The sequence below is a fragment of the Peromyscus maniculatus genome, chromosome 20 (assembly GCF_049852395.1).
Source record: "Peromyscus maniculatus bairdii isolate BWxNUB_F1_BW_parent chromosome 20, HU_Pman_BW_mat_3.1, whole genome shotgun sequence".
Lineage (NCBI taxonomy): Eukaryota > Metazoa > Chordata > Mammalia > Rodentia > Cricetidae > Peromyscus > Peromyscus maniculatus.
In genome coordinates, this window is record NC_134871.1 from 20,189,839 (window position 1) to 20,215,079 (window position 25,241).

Here is a 25,241-nt window from a genome sequence, read left to right on the forward strand (position 1 = left end):
ACCCCAAATGTATTTATAAATTAGAAATGGAAAGATCTACAAATGAAATTATGAAGGTTCACCAAAGTCATTTAATCTGTCAGTTTCTCATTCATTTTTATGTCTTAATAATATTCTATTGTATGAATAAGCCACATTTTATTTCTCTCCAGTATTTGATAGCTATTTGAGTTGTTTTAACTTTTTTACAATTAGCAACATACTGCTGTAAACTTTCATTTACATGTTTCATAGGTGCACATTTTCAGTAGTTTGAGGATATATTCCTAAGGGTAGAATTGTTGAGTAACAGAGTAACAATGTTTTGCATTTTGACCAACCACCAAACTGTTTTGCCAAAGTGGCACACCATTTTACAATCTCACCAAATCCTTGTTTTTAAGGCTCTGATTTTTGTACAAAAACATTCAATCATTCTGTCAGACCAAATCAGGAAAAGTAAGCTATAGTTCAGAGCTATTCTATTCCCTTTACTATGCAAAGCCATTCTTGGCGTTTGCAACTCTCAGCCCTTTTGAGTATTCTTGCAGTGTTCACCTTTTCCTCCACCACTTTTTTTTTCTTCTTTTTTTCTGGTTTATTTCTATCTATTACAAATGTATAAAAAATCCTCCATCAACGCTGCTGTTAGCAGCAGAACCTTGAGAAATATACCTTTGGTTTGCCTCAGAAAAGGAACACATATTGCACTGTAAAGTTTATAAAATTGGCGCAAAACATTGTGATAATGTTACAATACCAGTTTTAAGAGTTCAGTGACTAATGGGGAGCCGATGGGATACATGCAGAACTGTGAAAGTGATCTCACTTAGCCAGCTGTACACATAGACTGTAAATCTACATTCAGATCATTTCTGAACTAAGACTATCATCTCAGTTTATCTGTTGAGGTCAACCAGGAAACCCTGGAGTATACCTTGATTTTTGCAAAAAACAAAATAGGGGGAGGTGTAGCTTGATTTTTTGGCCTCGCCCACAGTCAGGACAAACCTCTGTCACCCGCCAGTCCCACAGCCGCTCAGACCCAACCAAGTAAACACAGACACTTATATTGCTTTCAAACCGTATGGCCGTGGCAGGCTTCCTGCCAACTGTCCTTATCTTGCTAACTGTGCTTTTATCTTAAATTGATCCATTTCCATACATCTATACCTTGCCATGTGGCTGGTGGCTTACTGGCGTCTTCACATGCTGCTGGTCATGGCAGCGGCTGCAGTGTCTCTGGTCATGGCGGCGGCTGCAGCGTCTCCTTCTGCCTTTCTGTCCTTTTATATCTCCTCTCTGTTAGTCCCACCTATCTTTCCTGCCTAGCCACGGCCGATCAGGTTTTATTTATTAACCAATCAGAGCATACAGACCATCCCCCAGCACAGCCAAGTGCAGACCATCTCAAACACCTGCACTCGGGCCCATGGTCCTAATCATCCTCTATACGGACCTGCTGGGTAACGCCACAAAGAACCTGAGAATGGGCTCCCACAGGACCTACAGAACATCCCACAGCACTTCCCCTTTCTTTTTTTTTTTTTTAAAGGAAGGTTTTAACTTTTACACATCTCCAAAGTCAGCTTGGTATATTTGGGAATTTGGGCGTAGCTTCTCTTAACTACTTCCTGCTGGAGGGGGGCGCTGTATCTTATGGGGATGCAAAGAAAATTTTAGGATCATGGAGTAGTCCGTGAGACCGTATCGTCTGAGCCAGTTGCCTTGAAACGATTCTGGATGTTGGATCATCTGGGCCGTGGTGTCATCGGAGACCTTTCAGGTGGTCTTGGCTGGTCAAACCTGATGTATCTTAATCTGGAACAAATCCATAGCTTCTGGCTTTCTGTAGAGACAAAAACAGAGTCTCCTTTCCAAAGTAACACATCCTTATATCCAAATTTTAAAGTCAAGATATCTTTAATATATACATATTGGTTTAACTCAACATCTTTTACGATCAAATGTTTTTCTGCAGTTAAAAATCCCAAAGACAATATAATCCAAACTCTCTGTGTGATATCCATTTTTACATGGCTTATCAAGTCTCAGAAATAGTGGGTCTACACTTTTATCCAAGCAGCGTGTAGCCCAGAAACCTCTTTTATTTATTTATTTATTTTTTTTTACTAGCAAAGGCTAAATCCACCACGCAGCTTAATGTTCCATTTGCAGAGGCCTCATTTCCGCCTTACTGCAGGTTAAGCACACACACCAGGAACCCGCCAGTAACTCAAACCGGCGGCTGCCGCTCATTTGAGAGAGAGAATTAGGAACTGTGGGGCGTTTACCGACGTCACCGCTCCGTGTGTTGAGTTCTGAATCCTCTTTACCACCAGGCGAGGATTCTTCTCAGATCACACTTTATTGGAGCGCCTCTTGGTTAAGGGACTTTGTCTTTAGTTATTTATTTATTTTTTTTTTTTATAACACCGGCCTTTATCCCTGTTCATTTGTCCTTTTTCTTTAGTCCCTTTTTTTTCTTCCCTTTTTTTTTTCTTTAACCCTTTTTTTTTAGCCCCAAGTTCGGGCGCCAAATGTAGCTTGATTTTTCCGCCTCGCCCACAGTCAGGACAAATCTCTGTCACCCGCCAGTCCCACAGCCGCTCAGACCCAACCAAGTAAACACAGACACTTATATTGCTTGCAAACCGCATGGCCGTGGCAGGCTTCCATTTTTTAAAAAAAAAAAAGAAAGGGGAAGTGCTGTGGGATGTTCTGTAGGTCCTGTGGGAGCCCATTCTCAGGTTCTTTGTGGCGTTACCCAGCAGGTCCGTATAGAGGATGATTAGGACCATGGGCCTGAGTGCAGGTGTTTGAGATGGTCTGCACTTGGCTGTACTGGGGGATGGTCTATATGTCAAGTTGCTTTGATTGGTTAATAAATAAAACCTGATCGGCCGTGGCTAGGCAGGATAAAAGGACAGAAAGGCAGAAGGAGATGCTGCAGCCGCCGCAATGGCCAGAGAGGCTGCAGCCGCCGCAATGACCAGAGAGGCTGCAGCCGCTGCCATGACCAGAGAGGCTGCAGCCGCCGCCATGACCAGCAGCATGTGAAGACGCCAGTAAGCCACCAGCCACATGGCAAGGTATAGATGTATGGAAATGGATCAATTTAAGATAAAAGCACAGTTAGCAAGATAAGGACAGTTGGCAGGAAGCCTGCCACGGCCATGCGGTTTGCAAGCAATATAAGTGTCTGTGTTTACTTGGTTGGGTCTGAGCGGCTGTGGGACTGGCGGGTGACAGAGATTTGTCCTGACTGTGGGCGAGGCGGAAAAATCAAGCTACAGGGAGGGGTTTCTTCAGCATTTCAGTCCACGAGTAACAGTATCCTAACAGGCAAAGTGTTCTCTCACTGTCAACATAGAATGAACTGCTGCTGGAGGTCAATTTGGGTTTTAATTTGCATTAGCACTTACATGCATAGTAGTCCAAGTTGTTGACCTCATGACTTTAAAAAGTAACTCTAAGAAAGTAAAATGGCCCTTCTTGGAAGACTAAAGAAAGACATCCAGCCACAGTTGTAAAAAGTCTCATCAAAACAATATACTCTTTTATGAATTACGCCTCAATTAAAAAAAAAAAAAGTAGCCCCAAATAAGAAGCAGCTCTGAAAAAGAAAATATAACTTAAGATATTTGAATAAAACAAGGTGAATACAGGTTCAAAAATAATTAAGATACATTTTCTTAAGGCTACCTAGAATTAGGCTTTAAAGAATTCTACCATTTCAAGTTTACCACTAGTTACTAGATACCTATTTACAAACAAGATGTTCACTTTTTTTGTTCCTTTATCAAGAGAAAAATCTACCTTCAGACTATGAGGGTGGTGATGGGGAGGGACTAGAAAACAAGATTCAAACAATCCCATGCAAATATCACATTTTTCAAATGGAAGAAAGAACTCCAAACTGCACTAGAAGTTCCAATCACTAAGACACTTTCCATTGATGATTTAAGTACAACTACATGGCACCAAGGTTTAGGCCTAATATAGGCCTGACAACCAAGTCCTTGTTTTCTGGAAGAAAGGCCTCAAAAGTCCCACTCAATTCCACATAACAATACTTCAAAGATCAATTAGGTTTTCCTTTCCTTAATATTTTTGTTTTTGACTTCTAATCTTAAAGACTAGATTAAAACTTAGCTCATTTCCCAGAAGGCATTGCTTCCCTTTGCTCTATGAAAGAGTCCACCAAGACCTCTTCCTCAAAACCATGTAGCCCCCAGTCTCCAGTCTGTGCTTGTGATGCATCTTTCTCAACATCCTGAAAAGGTAATGTAGGTAAAATATGCTCATAAACATTAAAACTAGTTGTTAGAAAGACGTAACTAGCCTTATAATTTAAGTTTTAAAACATAAATACTTGCAGCTTGATCTGCACTGACAATGATTGTCGAAGCCTAGAATTCAACATTTACAAATTCTCATTCACACACACAAAGCACACTACTATCACACAACTTGTGTCTTGAGAGAATCTTCTGCCTTTTAAATCTTTGGCCTCCCAGTCAATCCCAAGTTCAACCAACTTTAACTAAAACTTCACTCAGAATTTCACCAAGCTTTTCACCCACATATTAATGCTTGTCGTATCTTTCATCCACTGTCAAAATCTGAAGCCTGCTCAGAGATCGCCAGGTAAAAGAAAATAAATGAAATACACAGAGGTTATTTCAAAACAGAACATGACCATCATCTAAAAAAAAAAAAAAATGTCACGATTCCCGATTGGGATCATCTTTTGTTTCACATGTTGGACTATTTCACACTCCGGCATTGGCCAAAGGACACAAGAGCTGGTTCTGGAGCATACAGTTTCTCACACAGGTGTCCCCAGAGGAACACCAGAGACAAAGTCACATGAGGCCTCTCCTGTACAGAGACTGTCTCACAGGGGCAGCGAGGACACCCACTAGTTTGTGGAGATCCCTGAGAGAGTATGATTCTTAAAATCTGGACTGTACATAATTCATATCAGCCCTGTTCAGGTACTTACTGGAAGAAAGATGCAGCTGTTTGCCTTACTCAGCACTCCACGCTAGATCTCTGCTGCCTTAGTCTCCGTCACGGATTTCCGAGTTCTGGTAGTTACCTGGACCACTGAGGCATTGTCACAAGACTTCTTCTCTTTTGAAACATCCTTTTTCTCTAGATATTAGGATAGCTACACCAGCTTGTTTCTTAGGTCCATTTGCTTGGAAAGCCTTTTCCCAGCCCTTTACTCGGAGGTAGTGTCTATGTTCAGAACACTTTACATTAGCTTTTTGCTTCAATTTTGGAAAGTGTTTTTTCTTTTATAAATTTATCTCTGTGTATATTTATGTGATGCATGTGTATAGGTACGTGAGGACATGATGCATGTGTGTGCACATATGCGTTTGTGTGAGTGCAGGCATGAATGTGCTAATGAGAAAGAAAAGGCCAATGCCAGGTGTCAGTCACTGCCTTCCACCTTGCTTGAAGCAGTCTCTGTGTTGTTCACTGCTGTGTACTAGGCTTGCTGGTAGCAGGGATTCTGCCTCCTAGCTCACCTTAGAAGCACTCAGTTACAGACAAGCACTTCCCTATGCATGAGCTTGGGGGTTCAAACTAACGTCTAGTGGTTGTGGAGCAAATTCTTTGCACACTGAGCCTTCTGCCCAGCACACAGTATATGTTTTGTACTGCATGATACTTACACTTTTTGATAATTGGTCATTCAAAGAGTTTAGACTCTCCTTTGACATGGACATCCCTAAAACTTTTCCCTGCATTTAGTTATTAAACTTCACAAGCCAGACTCACAAATCAGATTTCCATTAGAATTTTTTTCTAGAATGTATTGCAATAGAAAAACATTAGTTATGGTAATCAAAATTATACTCATTGCTCTGTTGATTCCTACATGCATCCTGCATATTGGAGAATCATGTAAAACCCAACTAAGTTCAAAAAGCTAGTGAGTAATTGTTATTTTCAATGTCAGTCAGGTCTTAAAAATTCATCTCTCTCTCTCTCTCTCTCTCTCTCTCTCTCTCTCTCTCTCTCTCTCTCTCTCTCTCTCTGTGTGTGTGTGTATGTGTGTGTGTTTGTATCTGTGTGCCTGTGTGTATAGACATCTGTGTACATTTGGACACAGAGTTTGATTTCAGAATATCTTTGCCAATCACTCTTCATCTTGTTTTCTGAGATAGTGTCTCTTCCCTGAACTTGAAGTTCATTGATGGGGCCTCTCTGGCAGGCCAATGAGATCTCAAGATCTGCCTGTCACCATTCCTCAGCCATGGACTACACATGCTGCTGTGCTGAGAATTTACATGGGTGCTGAGGATCTGAATTCAGGTCCTTATGCTTGAACAGCAAACATTTTCCCACTGAGCCCTCACCAGCCTCATCAGTCACACCCCATCTGTGAGGACATTCTGCAACACCCATCACATCTGGGCACAAACCATCGGCATGGAAACTTGAAAGTTGTTATCAAAGCAAAAATCATGTGCTTCTCTGTTTCTTCCCAGCTTCACTCTCACAAGGAACATAATTTTATAGAAAAAAAGCAGCTCACAGAAAGAGCTAGAATGATTCAAATTACTAATTCACTTCTACCTATACGTTCAATGTATAAAGAAAATTCCCTTGTGGGTATTTTTTCTTCATTTTGTGTATGCATATACGAGTATGTGTGGTGTGTGAGTGATTCCTCAATCAGAAACTTCTATGGGATATGATGAGCAGTTTACATTTCTGATGGTAAAATAAATTACTTCTTTCAGGTAAAGAAACTTATATCCATATCCATAATCTATACCCATAATTCCCATCAGCTGAGACTGTGACAGATATAAAACTCAGTCCCCCTGCTATATAGGCTTAAGGGTAGAAGCACCGGGTTTAGTTTGTAGCTTGACTTTCAAAAAGAGAGTTGGGATTAGAAAAGCCCTATTGTTTTAATTTTCTGCTTAATGGCACTAAATCATAGTCAACATCAATTTTGACCTTAGCAACCACAAATAAGGCCATGTGGAAACTTGGGTTAACCCCACATTTGATTAGAATGTATTCTAGTGATGTTTAATTTCCTTTAAAAATGGCAGCTTAGTTTTTTTAGCTAACTATCTTGTCTTTCTGTATAACTGTTGGCTATGGCTCTCATAGCACATCATGATGAAGATAATTATTATTTGTAAATAAAGGTAAAATGTGGCATATGCTAATTATTTTTCTCCTGTAAGTCTACCTAAGTTTTGGATTATCCTGTAGATGTGCCTCTATGCAGCAGCAGTATCATGTAAAGTACATTGTTTTGGGATATTTGTACACTGTGAAGATATATTGCTGTGATTGGTGTAATAAAAGGCTGTATGGTCAATAGCCAGACAGGTGGGACTATACCTATATAAACAGAAACTGGGGGGAGGAATCTAGGCCTGTGATTTCACCAGTACACCCAGAACAAGTTGGATGTGCAGTACTAAGAAGAGGTAACCAAGCTACATGCAAGAACATAGATTAACAAAATATGGGTTAATTAAGTTATAAGAGCTAGTTGGGAAAACACTTAAACTAAGGCCAAGTTAATAATAAGTCTCCAGGTCATTATTTGCAGGCTGGTAGTCCAATGATAGTCCAACAGAAATCTTGCGACAGTATGTGTGATATATTTTGTTATGCAAAATTATTATTATTCCTCATAAAAGTACAGTCACCATATCAGACACATTTGAATCTATAATATATAAGGGACATATGTGCAGCTCCACTGTATTGAGGAACAATTATGATTTGTGGTACATTTTCCACTGTCTTAAACAGAGTAATTTTCATTATAAAAGTACTGCTTTATTAAATTCCATCTTAAATAACTTCTTGTTAAATATATATAACCCAGAGTTTTGTATTTTTTAGATTTGTGTATCTATGTTTTATATTTCTGTTGTTTAAACAAATATACTATGCACTTTGAGACTTGAATCTTTTTTGAAGACAAGTATCAGGGAATATAAGGCCATGGTCAATAGTTTTGTTTCTAGACCTTGAGAAAGATTCTTCAAGTAGATGGAACATGCACTTCACCTTCTCTTTTACCTTTTAGAATGTAGAGAGATGTATCTCTTTTGTGGAAGCCTCAAACATTTGAGTAGACACGAGTAGATATGGGAGACGAAATTAAGCTAGATAGTTGCATGTGTATATTCAAAATTTTAAGTAAAATTATACTTTGCATCAATATGACCTTAAGTCACTTACAGATGTTTTAATGGAAGAGTCAAACTTTTATATGCATATCAATTTTTAGAACAGGGTTTGACCTGAGATGCTTTTTATGTAGGCATTGAATCCAGAATGCCACTAAGTTGGAGTTTCTTTTTAAAGAGAAATATGCGTGTGGAATGTTGTTGCCACAGAAAAGATTATGCAAACACCCTAGCTTTGCTCAAGACATTCAAATTCACAGAAAAATATTTGTGACTTCAACTGCTACCCAACTTTTTGTTTTGTTTTGATGTTGATCAACTCATGTCTGGTTGATTTAAGTAGAATACCACAGAATAATTTTGAACCTATAACACATTTTTAAACATTTTTTTAAGTGAAGCATAATGACCCCTGACTCTCAAGGATGCTTCCCTGTGATCATCTGACAGGCATGAGCCTGGTTTCCAGAGCGTTCTATGTGGTAGACAGAATGCTAATGAGTATCAGCTTTGGATTTCTTTTCCTTGCACAAACACACTTTTTGTGGCTTCATTCCAATTTCAAAGTCATGTATTTTGGATCTTTCTGAGGCTGTTCCCATGCTTGAAAAGGTTTGCAAAGGAAACTAAGGATGACCTGATTGTTTCTTAGAGATAAGAGTTGTGATTATTAGTTCAGTCAGCTCTCACTGCTTCTCACATGAGAAGTATTCTCATTCCCTGATTTATCACAGGTACAGAGTCTTGAACAGTCACACGTCATAGAAATTGTCCAAAATGGGTCATGAGAGACCAGGAATTGCCAAAAATATTTATTTTCTTTTTAATCAACTCTCCTTTTTCAAGCTGCCCTATATACATGTATGAAATTCTCAGAGAATAAAAAATAAATAAACAAACCAAACTCTTCTTTCAAAACACTGAGTCCAACTCCACATGAGAAACCACGCGAAGTTGTTTCAGAGAGACACCCATTGCGGAGGCTCTTGTGTTCACTCGACTTCCAGTCCTAGAATGGAAGGCCAAGGTTAAACCACTTACCCACCATTTCCAGAAAATCCAACGATAGCTATTAATCATAGGATATGAGGAACAGAAGGAATTTGCTGGAAATGAAGCAGAGAAGTTAATTAAGACATTGATATGCACGTGTAAGATACTTATGGGATGAATATGTAAAGCAGCTCTCATCTAAACTTTGATAAATATTGACATCTGACTTTAAACCAAAGGGGTTGTTTTAATTATCAAGCATTATTCAGAAATAAAATTCCTATAAATAGTTCTCTATATTTCCTGACTATTCACATTAAAGACAAAAAAAGGGAAATGCTGTGAACTCATTTTGAACTCAAGCTTTTTTCTTTAAAGTCTTCTCGTTGTCTTGGCTAATGGTATGGTCTCTGTGAGGGGGGAATGGATTGCATAATAAAGTAGCAAGACATCTGGGGTCTATTTTTAGATTGAGGCATCTGAAGGAATGTGTCCAGAAGGTGTCCGAGAAGAAGACACATAGGAGCCAAAGGTCAATAGACAAGGGTCAGACCTATTTCCAAATGACTTCATTTTACAAGCACAGCCAAGATCTTGGAGGAAGTCCACTCTGGACAGTCATCCTGCTGTCTTCTTCGCCTTCTCGATAAGAACATGCAGATGTATTAACAGATCGGTTTGACACTAGAGTAGAAGTATACATGTAAAAGACAGGAGACATACTAAGTTGAATTAAAGAGCCAGAAATCAAGATGGGTAAGTAAAATTTGTCTGTAAGGCTTGGCATTGTCATTTTAAGTTCTAGTCAATATTGAGATGATACTGAGAATTTGTATTATATCTCAGTCCATTAACATATTATAGTTTAGGCTGGCTAACAAAGTGATACTACTCTTGAAAAGAAAATGTACAGCTCCTTACATGTAGATATTAGGTTACTATAATGATTTAAACAATAAACATTTGGAGGTTTGTATGAACTTATTCATAACATTACCAGACAGTTAAAAGTGAAGGCAAACTGGCTGAAAAGTTGTTGTAAGGGGTTTTCTTGGGAACTGATTTCTGTTGCAACAAGTGAACATAGAGGAGAGCCTAGTCCAGTCGTAGCATATCCTGAGAAACTGAAATGAGATCGAATCTACACAATTCCCTCCCTATAAAACTCCTTTTCAGCTGCTGAACATTTTTGCTCTTAAGGTCACCAAATGTGTCTGTGATGTTTATAAGAGAAGACTGTGGAGCCCTGAAGACTACATTCAGTTCTTTTCTAAACCAGTTGTTTGGAGATGTACAAATGGCTGGAAGTGGAGAGGAATTGGACTTTAGTTAGAAGTTCTTTGCTTTTTAGTTAATGATTCTTCGTTTGTAAGTGTCATGTGCTCATTAGCAAAAACATCAGAAAATGCTCATAGATGTATAAATTTATTTTTCTTGAAAAGTAGGGCCATTGCATATACTGTTTATCAAGGTCTGCTTTTATTTATGTACATTTTATTCATATCAAGAAATGTGCTCTTCAATTCATTTAACAGCCATTTTTGAATTCAGTAATTCACATGTATTCTACCTAATTACCTATTGTTGAATATCTCAATTCATAACCATTTTTCATAAGTAGTATTACAATGTACATTTTAGTTAGTGTTTTCCTTAAACTTATAATTGATCATTTTTAACTACCTAAAGTTCAAATTCTTCTACATTTCCGTTCACCAACTCATTATAAAGCAAATGGTTTAGAAAAGAACTGATTATAACTTGCTGTGCTCCACAATCTTGTCTTATAAAAACAACAACAAAAACAGACATATTTAGTTGACCTTCAAAGCACAAATATTCCGTGGTTCAGAAAAATTTTTGTAATGGCAGTACTGCTTAGACTTCATCTCATTTTAATTTCTGGATCAAAAATAGCTTTTAGAGATCTATAGGCCACTTCAGATAGTTGGTGTCAAATTAACATACTATCCCATTAGTACTATGTAAGAAAGATCATCCTTTAACACATAGAAACACACATATAAATGTGTACACACACATATACACACATGCACAAACACATCTTTGCAAGCATTGGGCTATATTATTATTTTTAAATTTTTAAAATCATTATTTTTAAAACCTATTAACATTTAACATCATAAAACACTCTTTTAGCATCATTTAAAATTTCACTTTACATCTACTTGAATATAAAATTAGAATGGATTTCTTCATATGCAATAAAAGAAAATAAGCAAATGTATATTCTTCAAAAGAATTTATTTTTCAAGCAGGCCTGGTGGCACATACCTAATAACCAAGCACTCAGTTAGTGGAAGTACAAGGATCCTGAATTCAAGTCCAGCCTGTGCTACATAAGACCCTATCTCAAAAGCCTGACTAAATACTTCCCATTATTAAACTTTTCAGAATGTGTGTGCTGAATCTAAATCGAGGGAATAGAGTTTTTTTTTTTTTATGAGGAGACTAAGGATAGAGCAAGTATTTATTTAGCTTTGCTATGTGTCCAGTTAATTTAATTTCATTTAATCCTTATTGACACAGATAAATAAGAATTATCTCAATTTGGAGATAATGAAGCTTTTGGAGGTTGTATGATTAATGCAAGTTGACTCAGTATCCTAAGCAACTTTTTACTTCATAGTCCATGGCTGGACCATACAATCTTAATTATAAAGGAAGGTTTTATTGGTTATACTATTTGTTGTAGATGTAATTCTAAATGGTCTTATTAAATAGGAAACACAGAGCCAAATACAGAGTTAAAAGCCCAGAGATCAGAGCAGTAGCCAAGAGCTAAGACCACCTTATCTTACCACTTGCTGCTGTTCTTCCCCTGAGAGAGAGAGACCTTCTTCCTGTGTCCTGTCTTTTTATTGCCTTTCTGTTCTGCCTTCTCATTGGCTATTAACCCAACCACATGACTTCCTCGTCACTGCCTGTCTATACAGATCTCCAGGTCTCTATGGTTGATACTGGGATTAAAGGCATGTGTCACCATGGTGGCTGCGTCCTTGAACACACAGAGATTTTGCCTGCTAAGTGATTGGATTAAGGGCGTGTGCTACCACTACCAGACTTCTGCTTAATGGCTTGCTCTTAGCTCTGTTCCCCAGGCAATTTTATTTATTAACATACAAATAAAATCCCATTTCAGCACAAATAAAATATCACCATAATTTGTTTTCATGTGTCTGTATGTGTTGTACATGTGGGCTTGGGAAGGGTTACACACTTGTGTATGTGGGTGAGCATGTGTGCTTGTGTGTGTGTGTGTAGGCCTAAGATTGATGTCACAAGTTTTCTGGGATGGTTCTATTCCTTATTTATTGACACATTTTCCCAATTGAACCCCCAGCTCTGCCTTCAGAGTGCTGTATTTTACAAGAGGTGACAATGCCCACTGGACATTTATATAGGTGCTGGTGCTGAACTTTGACCCTCATGCTTGTTATAGCAAGTCCCTTGCCTGTTGAGCCGTCTCCCCAGCCCTGCTTCCACTGTTCTTAATTTCATTTAGGTCAAAGAAAATTTGGTCAGAGAGGTTTCTTATCATATGGGTAGTGGTTGATACAAAGGTACATTGCTAGTTCAAAGAGTTAAACATAAGCAATTATGAGTGCTCAGCCTTAGATGTCTATATCAACTCCTCCTCATCCAAGGCTCAGGGAAGATTGAGCAAGTGGAGCCATAAAGACCATAAGAAGATAGGGATAGAGACTATGCAAGGATGTCCTCTGAATATGGAACAGTTGCTGCACACAGGAACTCAGCTGTGGTTACCTACACAAGGTAAAGCCATTTAATGTTTTTGGAATACCATCAAGGATTGGGAAGGGACTTCTAAGTCCCCAACCCTAGATGAAGAGCTGATGACCACTTGGGGAAAAAAAGTCACTTCTTGTTAGGGGTATGAACACTTCGAAGTTCTCAATGACTTCATGGATGACCCCATACCCACGTACATATGGGCAGCACTAACTGGATTTAGGAAGCTGAAAGAAGGAAAGGAAAGAAAGAAAGAGAGAGAGAGAGAGAGAGAGAGAGAGAGAGAGAGAGAGAGAGAGAGAGAGAGAGAGAAGGGAGGGAGGGAGGGAGGAAGGAAGAAAAGAAATCTATGAATATAGATAAATAAATAGATAAGTAAATAAATATTCAAAAAGGAGGACATGAACTTGGAAGGAAGATGTGAAAGGAAGTCTCAGGTTCAGGAGAGATTGGGGAAGAAATTGAGTGATGGCTATGATAAAGACACATCTCATATATGTGTAAAATTTTCAAATGACAAAAAACATAATATATGCTATGTAAAATATGGTGAATTATTTCTGGCATGGTTTCATAATACTTATTAATTTGTCTTTGTAAATGTTAATGCCTTGTCTTTTACATTTATTCTATGAGATAATATAACTAACACATATATACATATAACTATGTACACATAGTTTATACATAAATACATTATACAATCGCATGCAAAGTATTAAAATTGGTAACTAGATAAATAAGAAAAATATTGGCATAGTGAGATACACATTAATACTCTTAAAATTTTCTAGCAGTCAGTCAATATTAGGCTCCAAGTTTTCTTGTAATTTAGTGACAAGTAAATGCTTCATATCCGAGATCTCAGTAATTTAGAAGAAACATAGTTTCCCCATATTGAGGTCACAGAAACATCTTTTATTCCTTAATAAGGAATTTCTAGAGACCTGTGATGATGTGCTGACATCCACAGCATCATCCCTGGGGCTGTGACTTTCCTATGTTTCTTCATCAAATGTCCTCTTACAAACCACTGCCCAGATGATTCATCAAAGAAATTCCACCTTCATAAGAATCACTCTTCAGTCATTTTGAGAAAGGAAGTCACCATTTCAATGCTGCTCTGTTCCTCTCATAATACAGTGTTCAGCCTGTTGTTAGCATGAGATAAAGACTTCTGTCCACATAGTTCTCCACTCCTTAAAAACAGAAAGCAATGTCTGGAAAAAATACAACTCTTTTGGCACTGTAAATCATGATTTAAACTATGATTGCTTATTTCATAGGTTAAAAGGTATGGTGTGTGTGTGTGTGTGTGTGTGTGTGTGTGTGTGTGTGTGTGTGTGTGTGTGATGTATTTGTGTACAAAAGTAAGATTGAGGCAAGCAGCCCTCTTTTAAACAGCCTTTCTCTCCTAAACTTGTACTGTATAAATAGTGCCAATTGATATCTACTTTTGTAATTACCACTCAGGAAACAGATGATAGGAAATAGTTAATGCAAATCTTAAAAGAAATAGTCTCATATGAAGCCACTTTCTCTAGCTCTGGCTATAAGTATGGTCATTGTGTGTGTGTGTGTGTGTGTGTGTGTGTGTGTGTGTGTGTGTGTGTGTGTTGGGGGGTTGTAGTTATATATCATCAAACAACTTCTACTTAAGTGAGACTTGAAATAAAAATACTGTGTTGTACTCACAGAATGCTTTAGTAAATACACAGAAGACAATCATAAATGTCCACATCTATAACTTGATACTATGTGGAATGAATGTGGTGATTAAATAAGGTAAATAAGAGAGAACAAATAGGATGCCAAATGCAGAATAGATGTTCAATAAATATGCATTAGTTGACTACTGATAATATCACTATAATTTTAATACCTTCTTATTCTTTCCTGCTTTAAGACTAGAAAGTATATATGCACATGATTGTGGTGTGTGTGTGTGTGTGTGTGTGTGTGTGTATGTGTGTGTGTGTGTGCCTGCCTATTCTCATTTTCATATTCTTGGCGATACCCTTGGAAATATTTCATTTGGGTCAAACAATTTTTCAGGATATTTTTCTTAAAATAATATTAGACTTTATTTTGTTTGTTTTGGTTGGGGTTGCTTTCTTTTTTAATGCTTTTGGCAATTTCATATGTAGATGTTATTCTGTTCCAAACCTGGGAAGAAAATATTCCATAAGACTGCACAATTTACAGGACCACACAGTGATTTATAAGGGTCCCCTCCCCCTCAGCTGAGCTTTTAATGGGGAAAACCCATCTATATTGCTGTGTCAAGAAATCACCACCTTTATCGCATACCACAGACAGAAATGAACCATACAAAAGCAAATAACCCTCAGCTCCACTGCAGGAAGCTAGAGCAGAATTTGAGTTTTAGCAGATGCTCCAAATGTGCAGCAAGCTGTAGAGATCATGAAATATGGATGCTAATGAGAAGCAACACTGTGAGTTTGTTGAGGGCAATGGCTTTAAACTCACCTTTTCAAAAATATTAAACATTTTCCAACCATATGCTGAAATCCACATGCCTTCACTAGGAATCCAGGGCATCTTCAGTTCTGTGCCAACCTCACTTGGATTCAGATGTAACAAACTACACTATCATCTTGTTGAATTTTGTATATTTAATTAAAATACTAACTGATCTAATGTGTTTTTGCATTTTAAAGATTAAAACAATTATGAGTTCTTATATTTATTCTTGAAGTCAGAATCTTAACAACAGATATAAGTTGACACTACTAAACTTTGGAGGTATAGTCACATCCTATGAAAGTGAGAAAAGACAAAAAAATTCCAATGAAATCTATTTGACATATAGCTTGAGTATAGTTTCTTGCCTCACTATGTACATTACATGATGCATGGTCTATCATTAACCTGCTATGTATTAGTGAATACACATAAAAATTGAGATGGAAAAGTGCATTTCACAAAGTCAATAAATGTTACAGCACTGTTTAAATGCAAAATGCTTCTTAAATACTTCATGGAAGTCACACGACTTGAAAACAGTGAATCCAAACTAAGATGAATTTGGCCCCAATGGTTTGCTGGCCCCATCCCTATTATGTAACCATCAAAATGCATATTTATATGAATACATTTTCTTTAGGTAACAGTCCCCAAACACTGACAATTGCCTGCCCATTGCTTTTTTGGGCCCAAGCATCAGAAGTGAAATCTTTGAACTGTGCACATACTGCTCCAGGACATTTTTCCTTAAGAACACCAATTTTTTTTTTGATTTCACTTGACTAGTGAGGAATTCATAAAGGCCCCAAGAAATTATCTGTGCTCCAGACTGAAACATACAGCATATTACACAGGTCACTAAATTGCATCATATATAAATAATGGACTCAAACCAAAACTGAGGAGGGAACCCATGACTGATGTTTTGTTTCACTGTTCTCCTCTTAGGAGGTTATGAATGATGTGGGATTTTAGTAACTAATGAAGTGAGAAGTATTTGGAAGTAGTACTAAAGTAATGGAAGGTTCCTTGCTAGAAAATGTCCTTTCTAGGCTGGGCAGTGGTGGCGCATGCCTTTAATTCCAGCACTTGGGAGGCAGATGCAGGCTGATCTCTGTGAGTTCAAGGCCAGCCTGTTTTACATAGGGAGTAACTGGACAGCCAGAGCTACACAAAGAAACCATGTTGCCCCACTCCCACCCCACCTCCAAAAAAGAAAAAAGAAAATGCCCTTAGTAATAACTTTGCTTCTTTATTACTGAGAGAAATAGCTTCCTTATTTTTCTCCTATGATTCTTATCATGTGCCTGTCTACCTCCAGAACCTTAGCCTGTCCTCCTCAGACCATGTGCATAGTATCTGTGTGCATGCAAGCATGTGCGCACATACCTCCTACCTTTCTGTACTCCAAAGTAGAAAAGACAACAGAGCAGACAGGGAGGGAGGTCAAAGATGGTAAAATCAAGGAATTTCCTCAGTCAATTTTTTTCCTCCACTTAGGGAACAATGCTACAGAAAATTCCTTCTAGAGAGAAAAACACATTCCTAGTTGTAAGGAATGTTAAGAAATCAACGCATATACACTTGAAGCAATTTGTCTATCCCCCGGGTATGATTATTGAAGTTTGACGTTGATGCCAGTCATGGACAACAAACCACAGTTTACTCATCTGGAACTCGTGAGTGTTGCCGTTTGTATAACTATCATGCCAGTGTCAGAGTTTGAGCATTTACACAAACACCAAGCTTTACCACTGACTTTGAACCAAGAATAAGTCACATAATTTAATAAGATAACTCCTATTACTGTCCAGGAGCCCAAAGAAGAAAGAAAAACTCAGACTTAAGACTTTCAGAATTTTTATAAACCTCAAACTCTGTTTTGAAACCTATGTAGACATTTGTAAAACAGGTCATTATTGCTCGTGTGTGTGTGTGTGCGTGTGTGTGTGTGTCTAACTCCATTGTAACCTGATGGCACACTACTACCAAAGAAAGTGCTGAAGAATCTTTACTTGCCGAAGAGTTTGAAAGTACTGAACTGATAAGTGAGTTCTTTTCAAATTAAAATTTTTCTTGATTATACATGTTTATATATGTCATAAGCTGCCTATATATGCACATTTTCCATGAGCTTCTGAATAAGTTGGATATGTCATGTGTTTTTCAGTGTTCAGTTGCTAGTAATAAAGCCCTTTAAAAACACAATTGAATTTTAACTTTCAGTTAGGAGAGTTAAAGCTGATGTAATATTACTACTCAGTCAGAGCCCTATTCAAAATTCATTAAATTACTCAGTCATGTTTTTCATAATTTTTTTCCTCCCTCCAGCACTCAATCCAGGATTAAAAGCTTTTCTAGATCAGAGACAGGTAAAACTTGGCTTCATTTAGTTGCCAAGTTTTACCAGTCTCTGATCTAGAACATCTTTGGCCTTTTTTGTGTGTTTCTTGGTTAAGGCATTTTGAAGCATTTACAATCACATTAGATTTTGAGTTAGTTTGTTTCTTATCAAACTGAGTCAGAATATAAACCTTTTTATATAGGGAAAACATTAAAATGATATCCAGTCTTCCATAGGCCTTATAACATGTCAAAATATGTTGCATATTCCAATACTGATGGCATTGGCTTTGATCTATTAGGTAAGGTAGTGTTTGTTGGGTTCTCATTGAGACGGGAATATTGATTTGTATAAAAAAAGTTATCTGAAGGAGTCACTCAGATATCTAGGAAGAACGAAGCAAGCCCCGAGTGAATGTGAATTGACTGACAATGGTACCGTCCAGTGGGAGGGGCAAAATTTTCTTTGGGTAAAGTTCAGAGGGGTGGCTATCTTCCTTTGGTCTGAGTGTGACTGTTGACAGTGTTTCCTGCAAGGTTGTTGGGGTCTAAAGACTTCTCCCCTGCAGAAACTGCTCCTACTAACATTAGCTGAAACTGCCTCTTTGTTCAGTAAATGAGAACCCTGCCTCCTCATTCAGCTGCATGTAATAACTCCACCTCCCTAGTCAACTGTTTGTAATAAACATGCTGAGCTGCTAGGCTGCTGTGGCTTCTCCACCGATTCCAGCTTTTCTGAGTGTGTGTGAGTTTGTCCTTTCATCGTTTCATCACAGCCCCAGATAGTTCAATCCTTACAACCATGCAGAGTGTGGCAGACAGCTAGAGAAATGGAAGGAGTGTATGCAGATGGGGCAGCCTGTGCAAAGGCTCTAAGGCAAGAATCATTGTTCTGATTCCATTGGCTTACCTGTTTGAAATACTGGAAACTCACATGGAAAGAAGCCTGAAAACACGAGATCATCCTATAAAGGACTAACGAACCAAGAATGCTCTAGTTAGCACACAGGCACATTGTCTATGGATTGAAGAGGGGAACACTTAGAAGCTTTTGGGTGGTACTCTAACTTCAATTTCAAAAGTCCTGGTCTAGTTTCTGTGCTGCAATACACTGTCTAGGAAGGAAGGGGCATGAGCAAGGAGACCAAGTAAGAAGCTATTACAGTAAAGCAGTGACGGAGAGAAATGGATCAGGTCAAGGTAGCAACAGTGGACGTGGTCATATTTTGACTGTGCACTGGAGGTATAATTAGTGGGATTTCATTAGAAGTTAGCTACTAGAGATGAAAAGAAGGTTTCCAGTCTCAGAACTTAGATAAGAAGGAAGACTGACCATAAAGAGACATGGAGGACACTATGTACAGAGCATGATTATTTCAATTATTCCATCTCATTAGTGTGTGCTAATTATCAAAGCAAGCAGTTTCATGATGAATTTTCACATCATGCATATATATTTATCATACATTTGTTTATATAGATATGTATAATGTATATTGATCATAAATATCTTTTGTGTTATTCTTTCTTTAAAATGAAAGGAGTTTTAGTATGTTGCCTACAAAAATAAATAGATAGATCATATCTGGGTAGAAAGTTAGGAACTGGGTTCCTGTTGTCCTCTCTTAGAAGTGCCAGTGGATTCCACTTGAATGGAAAGGTCCACTATGGAACTGGCGTGTCAGGAATTCAGGGGAGAGAGCTGGGTTGAGGAGATAAACCTGGAAGTCTTGCGAATGTGACTGATATCCAGAGAGTAGGACTTTAGCTCAGTGGTAGAGCTGTTGTTCAGGAAGTGCAAGACCCTGGGTTTGGTCCTCAGTATGGAGGAGGAAAAAAGAGTTTCGATGGTGTTTATATTCATCTCCCACAGTCTTTGTAATAGTCATGTGACCGGTCTATTTGGTTACACTTCTCCCTTTTCTCAACGCATCTTTCATCTTGACAACATTTGTTTTTCATAAAGTAAAACACTTGCCCTGTCATTCTATCTTTAAAGCTTAGCCATAGATTAAAAGACACATGCAAATTTAATATAGCGATTCATAATCAGGCCGAGATCTATTCTTGTTTTACTAATAAAATCTTTAAATGCCAAACTCAAAGGTCAGATCTTCTGCTCAGTGTCCATGATGGCCCTGTGGGAAATCTGTTTCCTCTTCCACGATTCCTCAGAACTTCCTGTGTGTTTTGCCATGCTGCCCAGCATGGAAGCTGTCAGCTGCATTTTGACTGTTGTATATTTGACGTGTGGTGGGTCCCAATTAAACTGTGATGCAAATGTTGAAATCTTATCGTTCAAAGGCTTTATGTAAGATATAATAAGTAAAACAAGTCCATGTATATTTGTGAAATGATATGTAAATAAAATATAGTATTAATTCAACTGATGTATTTTTGAATTTGGCATACTATAAGCTTCACAGGGGTATATGTGGCTTTTGATCCATGCCTTGCCCTTATTTCTACAGAACAGTGCTAGTTTAGAGCTGAGACTTGTAATTAGATGCATGTTACTTATATCTCATCTATTGAAGATAGATTCTGAGTTTCTAAAAATGGAAATTTTATTTGAGTTATCTTTCTAGAATGTATAAAATGACTAGCTAGTCAACAACAAGCAACTGAAAGTTTATTTACTTCTGTTGATACTGCTCTTAATGCATTAAAAGCATCAAAAAAATCACCTATAATGTATCCAGATACAGGATATGAAAAATAATCAACTATAGACCTACGATATGCAATTAAGAAACCACTGTACTTTCCCATAATCAGCCATAATTTTAGCTGACCATATGTAATTTTTGAACTAAAAGTTATAATTTTTGAAGGAATTCCAGGTTTCCTAAAAAACCTTCAAAGGTTAAAAATAAGGCTGAGCTTCATAGTTTATTCTCTCCATTCTCATACATCCAATACCCTCTACAAAGTTAGAAATAAATTTAAAATATTCACTGGGCAATGAGATGAGGTCAATGTCCATCAAAACAAGTAACCCAATGCATCACAATGTAATGGGTAAACCAGCAAAATGGTCCCAGAATCTCTGTGCCTGTGAGAAGCAAGATGCTAATGTGATAGATGCCACATAATTCACCACAGGGAGCACGTGCAGAGAGCCACCTCTGAAGTAAAGCAAAAAAGAGTGTGCAAAATTGGAATGTATTGTCAGTCTACTTCAACCAAGTGCACTGTTCTAACAACCAGATTGTGTGTCTAGACAGAAATCCCCCTGCAGGGAAGAAGAATGATACCCCAAGATATGTTAATTTGATGTAAATCTCCTCTTGACCTGCAGAAACCTGCCTTTATGGTTCTCTCAACAGGGTTTTTGCTCGTTATTTGATCTCTTGAGTGTTCTGCCCTTCAGAAAAAGAGTAGAATGGTACAACTTCTCTCCCATGATAAATGAATGGCCACCATCTGATCTATAAACCATTGTCATATATGAATAATAAGGCTAAGTATCTTTTATTCTCATATTTTAAAACATAAAATTGATTCCTGAATATGTGATTAAGGAAATTCATGCAAATAAATAATTAGAACATTCTACATTAGTATAGTCCATTGGCTTGCCTGTCTTTTTATATTCCATATCAGCTTGTATCAACTAATTATGAAGATTTCTTTTTATATGACTAATGACAAGGTCAAAATTATTTAACTCTTTATGCAAAGCATTATGTATACTCACAGTGTATTTTAATTTCAATGAGAATAAGTGTAGGACCTCATGAACCAATAATACTGAACTCATTCATGTGCATAGCCATATTATTCAACTCCCATTTTGGCTGGTTAATGCGAACAGAAGGACAGGAGGATAAGGTTGTCCTATTACCTTGACATAAAAACATGTGCTTGAAGGGGAGTGCTTTGTGTTTTCCTCATTAAATACATCTGGCCTCTGTAGGAAGGATAATGATACTCAAAGTTCAATTTAATCCTAAAAACCTGTCCTTTCCCCTAGGTAGCTGAGCCAAAATGAAATGTACTTTCAGAACTTCCTGTGTTGCTAAATAGCTTGCTCAACAGTTAATAGCTTGGGGTTTAAGAGTTTTGTTTGGTATTAGGCACTGGTGCCAATGATTCAGACATGGAACATCCACATATAACCCATGGTTATTTGAGCCAGATTCTTCCCGCACAGAAGATATTCTGAGAGCAATTTAGACAATTTTGGAAGGACATTGACTCTTCTTGGACACTCTTAATGTCACTGCTATCAAGCGTAGTAAACCATTACCAAGTGGTCTGTCTCTGAACTTAAAGTCTGAAAGTAGATTTTAACCAGAACTCTTGTGTGTTCATCTGCTCACTAAGTTCAGGTTCAATGGCATCGATGACCCAGACCCATTTATCCTCTTGATTTGAACAGTATATGTCTGAAAGTCATTTATTGATCCAATGACATTGTCATGTATATTGTGAATGCCTGAATTGAAAACCAAACGTTTGGATTCAAGAAAATGCTGAAAGTGACATAATACCATCTATTACTTCAGGCGGGTATATGCACAATACCGTATAATTACTTCGGATGTCCCCGGAAGTTAATTAGCGTTTCCAAATGCATTGTTTAATGACAAAGCTAAAACCAAACTGAGAACTAGGGTTTCTAAATTCCAGTCACAATCTTTCCACTTATAATTCTGCCTTCATAATTAAATCAGAGAGCTTTTATGGAAGGGAATGATCTGTTAAGCTAAATGCCTTCAGGAAATGAGTTTCCTTGTCCTCGAAAAGTCTATGTAAAGAGTAAAGGCAGCTAAGAAAGCAAAGCCCTTAAATACATAGTCTTAAAGAAGTTGGTTATAGTTCAGTGATAGTGTGCTTGTCCATCATGTGTGAGACCCAAGGTATGAGTTCCAACATTGCAGGAAGAAAAGAACACATTAACTATTAAATGAGAACACATACAAAAAAAATGACCAAAAACACTTGTAAGTAATTGAAACATGCTTAAATGTTCCAATGAAATGAAGATGGATCTTGAGACTTTTGAAGAAAGACAGCTGGACACCCTATATTAGAGGAAACACATTTAATTCTGGTCTCTGATAGGAAAACATTGAGCAGATGTTAGCACAAATATAAATGCCGCTGGAAGGAGGGTTTCTATCTGCCTTATGCAGAGGGAACCTTGGCATCTTCTAGCCAGATGCATTACTGAGACTTAATGGGGCACAGTGATGTTTAGGGAGGAGTTGAGCAGTACTTCTCTGCTACAGCACTTTGCTTTTGCATGTGCTTTTGAGATGCAAACACATGATAGAATGAAGCTACTGTATCTGGGAGATACAAAATTAGTAAACATAGAGGAGAGAGGACAATTACGTGACAAATTTAAAGTTAACCCAAAGTTTCCATTGTCTTAAAGAAAGAAATTCTTGTTGCAGAATGTATCTCACACTTTGGGACAATATTTTAAAGGGTTTGTTTTATTTTTAGCTTATTTTTTTTCTGTTATTTATTTTTATTTTAGTCTCTCTCTCTCTCTATCTCTCTATCTCTCTATCTCTGTATATGTATATGTCCACACATGTGCGCGCACACACACACACACACAAACACACACACAGAGGTATTTGGACATGCTCACACATGTGCACAAGGATTGACATTGGCTATATTTGTCTATCACTCTCCACCTTATTTTTTGAGACAGTTTCTCACTGAACCCAAAGCTCATATATTCATCTAGCTAGCTAGTCAGGAAGCCCCTGGCATCCCTGTGTTTCTACCTTCAACACTAGGGTTACAGATACTCACTGCCATACCCATCTTTAGATTGTACAGCAGACCTGAAGTCAGGTCTTCATGTTTACACAGAAAATACTTTAACCACTGAGTCATCTCTCTAGATCCTTTTTTCTCTGTTGTTGTTTTTAAAAATAAACTTGTTATCTAATAATTACACACACAAGGGCTTATATGCATTTGTAAAACCTTTAAAATACAAAAAGACTTGAAAACAGAGTAAAATTCAATTTGAAGCAAGGCTAGATAATAATATAACAAAATAAGAGTGCAATATGACCTGTACACATTGGTATTTATTGACCTAAACTAACTTTGCCAAAACGTATTATTTTATTTTTGAGTTTTGTCTCATTTATATTGTTAGATGTTCAAAGGAAATGCATTTGGTGAACTCATGCTCATGACCTTTATTTTGAGAGGGTCTCTGTGAGCTCATGTAAAACATTAAAAAAATTAAATAAACTTCAGTTTTTCTTGGTTTCCAGCTGGTACACAATATCTGAATCTAAGGTGGCAGGACTCTCTCTGTCTCTCTCTCTGTCTCTCTGTCTCTCTGTCTGTCTCTCTCTCTCTCTCTCTCTCTCTCTCTCTCTCTCTCTGTTTTTTTTTTTTTTAAATCTGAGGATCTGACTCCTACTAGGGGTGTGGTTTGGATGAGAGCTGGGCCAGAAGCTAGACTATGCATGATCTCATTGAGTCTACACAACAGACCACTGAGGTTATTATTCTTATTTCCAACTTGACAGATAAGAAAACCAAGGCCCAGGGAGGTTAAATAAATTGTGAGATCTAACCAGACTGTTAATGACAAAGCAGAGATTCAAATAAAGATTGTCCAACTCCTGAGCCGAGTTTCTCTCTACAGTTCCCTAACACATCAACAAGAATCCCAAGAGTGAGGAGAAAGCTATATGTTAAAGAACTTAGGACAATTCACAGGAGAAATACTCAGGGTACAAGAAGGCTCAGAAGATGCCTGGTTGCTTCTTCAAACACTGAAAAGTTTACCAGGCCAGAGGAGCCGTGGTGTTTGTTCTGCATGATCCCTAGGTGCACCGAGAAAAGCAGTATCTATGTGGAGCTTTCAGGGGAATGCTGGGCTATGAAAGAACTTTCCAAAAGAGCAATAATTCAAGATAGAATTTACTTGGAAGGCGGTCAGTTTTCTGTCACTGGTCTTAGTTTTAGGCTGTGTAATCATTTGATAATCTATTACTAGAGAACAATCACATGGAAAACTCACAGCTTAATAAATTTTTCCTTTATTCTGGCAACTGTCAGATGAATAAAGTGCAATTAGACTAAATATCAGGAGAGTGATTGATTGTCTAAATTAGAGCTGAAAACTAGCGACGGTTTTGCCACAGTTTGCTGCTACACTCATTTCTTTTACATTACTTTTGTCTAAGTGTATAAAGGGGACTGGAATTGTGTGGGTTTTTTGTTTCTGGTTTGGCATATCTACATTATACATCCAATTTAAGTATATGGACCAGCTGGGATCAACCTCAAATCTCATTCAAGACCATACAAATCTCATTCTTCAAGTTAAGTGTTTAAAAGAATCCTATATGACCTACAAAGTATTCCCACTTCCTCCTACTATATTAGCTACTGCTCTTGTTGATGTGACACAACCCATGACAGAAAGAGCTTAATGAGGAGGAATAGGGTTTTATTTTGGCTCACAGTTCGGAGGGAGCTGGTTAT

General features: G+C 37.7%; 1 protein-coding gene across 4 annotated transcripts in view; it reads left to right on the forward strand.

The window, feature by feature from the left end:
• Positions 1-25,241, forward strand: part of Angpt1 (angiopoietin 1) — a 256,084-nt gene that overhangs the window by 36,268 nt on the left and 194,575 nt on the right. Inside the window, exon 1 of one of the 4 annotated variants that reach the window (XM_076555801.1) lies at positions 7,856-9,914. The exons of the other annotated variants lie outside the window; for them this stretch is intronic. The gene's annotated coding sequence lies outside the window, so the exon portion shown is untranslated. Of the gene's footprint in view, positions 1-7,855; positions 9,915-25,241 lie in introns of those variants that run through there. 4 annotated transcript variants of the gene reach the window in all.